This window comes from Carlito syrichta, unplaced genomic scaffold (assembly GCF_000164805.1).
Source record: "Carlito syrichta isolate Samal-C Ts95f unplaced genomic scaffold, Tarsius_syrichta-2.0.1 Scaffold308100, whole genome shotgun sequence".
Lineage (NCBI taxonomy): Eukaryota > Metazoa > Chordata > Mammalia > Primates > Tarsiidae > Carlito > Carlito syrichta.
The window spans coordinates 497,360-501,040 of record NW_007252196.1 but is presented as its reverse complement, the minus strand read 5'-3'; the positions used below and the strand labels follow the sequence as shown (position 1 = coordinate 501,040).

Here is a 3,681-nt window from a genome sequence, read left to right as displayed (position 1 = left end):
CCCCCCCCACACACACACACACACACACACACACACACACACACACACACACACACACACACTGGATCCTACAGCCCGGCTTCAAGTCAATATAGCCAACAAAGCAGCAACTACAGGCAGCATAGTTATTTCTGACAAGACCATCCCAGTAGCATAGGTGTTTATGGACGGGAGTCTTGGGGATTTTCTGGACCAGGAGAGAACTGGAGCAGGAATGGCCCTGATAACCAGGGCAGGGAAAGAGAGGGATTTAATCGTGGAGTCATGAGCAGAGGTGGGAGGGGAGGAGGACGTGGTAGAATGGAGAGTGCTGAGAGTGAGGTGGCATGAACAAGCCTGGTAGACCCATGGATGAGGGACCAGCTCTTGATCTAGACCCAGCTGTGAATCCAGATGAAGACTCTGACATCGGTGCAATTTATGTGCAAGGATTTAATGGTAATGTAATTCTGAATAATCTGACAGAGTTTGTTAAGCAGTGTGGTACTGTCGTGATAAGCAAGAGGCTGGGCTCAACAGCTCAGCCTGTAATCCCAGCACTTTGGGAAGCCAAAGAGAGTGGATTGCTTGAGCCCAAGGGTTCGAGACCAGCCCAGACAACTTGGCAAGACCTCGTCTCTACCATAAATCAAAAAATTAACTGGGCATGGTAGCGTATGCCTGTAGTTCTGGCTACTTGGAAGACTGAGGCAGAAGGACCACTGGAGGCCAGCAGGTAGATGCTGGATTGACAGTGAGCATGCCACTGCACTCCAGCCTGGGTGACGGAGTAAGACTCCAACTTAAAAAAAGAAAAATACTTCAGCCTGGGTTCCAGTTACTTGGAAGGCTGAGGTGGAAGGATCACCTGAGCCCAGCAGGTCAAGGCTGCAATGGCCACTGCACTCCAACCTGGGCTACAGAGTGAGACTCCAATTCAAAAAAAAAAAAGATAAACCAGGGAAGTGGGCAAACCATGATCCACATCTACCTGGACAAGAAAACAGGAAAGTCCAAAGGTAATGCCACAGTGTCCTATGAAGACCCACCAACTGTCAAAGCCACTGTGGAGTAGTTTGATGAGAAATATTTTCAAGGGAGCAAACTTGCATTTTCTCTTGCTCAGAAAAAGCCTCTAATGAACAGCATGTGGGGTAGTATGCCAGCACATGATGGCAGAGGGATGTCACCACTGCTCCTTGGAGGTCTAGGGAGCCCAGGTGGTTCTGGGAGACCCATGGGTTGCATGGGAGGCCATGGAGGAGACAGAGGAGGCTTCCCTCCAAGAGGACCCCAGGGTTCTCCAGGGAACTCCTCCAGGGGTGGCAACATCCAGCACTGGTCTGGAGACTGGCAGTGTTTCAATCCAAGTTGTAGAAACTAGAACTTCACCTGGAGAACAGAATGCAACCATTGTAAAGGCCCCAAAGGCTTCTTCCCACTGCCCTTCCTACCCCCAGGTTGTGATCATGGCAGAGGTGGGCCTGGTAGCATGCGGGCAGGAAGAGGTGGCCTCATGGACCGTGGATATCCCAGTGGAATGTTTAGAGGTGGCCATGGTGAAGACAAAGGTGGCTTCCGAAGTGGCTAGGGCATGGACCAAGGTGTCTTCAGTGGAGGAAGACCAAGTGGCCCTGGAGGGCCCTGGAACTTTGATGTAACAAATGGGAGGAAGAAGAGGTAGACATAGAGGACCTGGGAAAATGGATAAAGGAGAACACCGTCAGGACTGCAGAGACCAACTCTACTAAATGCAGCGATCCACAGAGCTTCATTGACTACCAGATTTATTTTTTAAACTAGAAAATGTTTTAAGATTATAATTCCACATTTCTAATGTTGGCCACAACATCATGATTATTCTTTGTCTGTAGTTCAGTATTTTTCACCATTTGTGAAGAAACATTAAAACAAGCGTGATGGGGTTTTTTTCCTTCTTTTGCAGATGGTTGTTTAACTAAAACAACACTGGGAACCCCTTGTGAGCATGATCAGTATCACTGTGTAGAACCAAGATGGCCTCTAATTGTAACAATGTTTGTGGTTGTGATTTTTTAAAATAAAATTCCAAATGTTTATAAACAACAAAAAAGTTTTCATCAAATTTTAATTTTTTCTACCATTATCTCTCCAATTATTTGTCAGTCCTCTTTCTCCTTTCCTTTGGGGACTCAAATTACACATATATTAAGCTACTTCAAACTGTCCTAAGCATCACTCATGCTCTATTATTTGTTTTCAATCATTTTTCTCTGTATGATTCATGTAAGATGGTTCCTATTCTTATGTCTTCAAAGGTTCAAAATTTCTTCCTCAGTGTCTAATCTCTTAATTATATCCAATGTATTTTTCATCTCAGATGTTGTATTTTTCACCTCTAAAGGTTAAATTTGGGTTGCATGATAAAGACTATGTCTCTCCTTAACATGTGTCAGTTTCTACTATTTTATTGATTATATGTTATATAGCTCTAATAACTATTATACGGCCCTTGTCTAACAATTCTATTATCTTCATTTCTGAGCCTACTTCTATTCATATTTTTTCCTTATTATGGTTCATATTTTCCTGCTTTTTTTATGACTGATAATTTTGATTAGAGGCCAAACTTTGTGAATTTTAGCCTTTTGAGTGCTGGATATTTTTGTATTACTTTAAATTTTCTTGAGCTTTGTTTGGAGATGCAGCTAAATGACTCAGAATTTGTTTAATCCTATTGAGTCTTGCTTTTAAGTTCTGGTAAACGGAACTAAAGTATCCTTTAGGCTAAGACTAATTTTACCCTATTTCTATCACAACATCCTTCTGAATACGTTTCCAAACACCCTATTTATTTCAAATTTATTCCCACTCTGGCTGGTGGAAACAAGAGCTATTCATGGTCTTATGTGAGCTCTCTTCTTTGGGCAGTTCTCTCCATTCCAGACCTCTGTTCTGTGAATTCTAATTCCCTTGGTCCCCATAAATTCTTAACTCTGTCTCCTCAACCAAGGAAGATCAGTTCTTTTTTAATTACCTCTCCTGATGTCATGTCCTGGAAACTCTCTCGAAGCATTAGGCTGAGACACCCGTAAGGGTCACCCCATTTATTTCCCTTCTCATAGGGATCATTGTCCTATGCTACCTATTGTCCAATGTCTGAAAACCATTGTTTCATATATTTAGCTACTCGTTTTAGTTGTCTAAAGTGAGAAGATAAATTCAGTCCCTGTTATATCAAAGTTCAGTTTTGAACATGTTGAGGGTAAGATCCCTACTAGCCATCAAAGTGGAGACAAGGAGCTTGCTAAAACACATCAAACTAGGCCACACTTAACTCCAGAATTTCTGGTTCAGTTGTTCTGAGTTAAGGCCTAAAATTTATCTTTTTAACAAGTTCCCAGGTAATGTGTTGCTTCAGATCAGGGACCATACTTTGAGAATAACTGGTACACTGTAATTTTGCCCCACAATGTGGCTAATTTATATATACAAATACAAAACAAGAATCAGAGAGTTACTTCCCTGCTAATAATCTTGGACAACACCAGAGATCTGTCTTTCTAGCTTTTCTTCCCATCCTTCCTGCCATTCTTTGTGCTGAGCCATTCACACTGTGCCCTGACTGTGCCAAATCCTATTGGCTTTACCTGATGCCCTTGCACATGCTGGAACCTCTTTCTGGTCCACCATACTCAGCAAAGAAGGGTCTGTGTCCTCATT

At 42.8% G+C, this 3,681-nt stretch overlaps 1 pseudogene; it reads left to right on the top strand.

Annotated features, from left to right (window-relative positions):
* Nucleotides 1–60: 60 nt before the first annotated feature.
* Nucleotides 61–1,730, top strand: LOC103267304 (annotated as a pseudogene).
* The last annotated feature ends 1,951 nt before the right edge of the window (nt 1,731–3,681 follow it).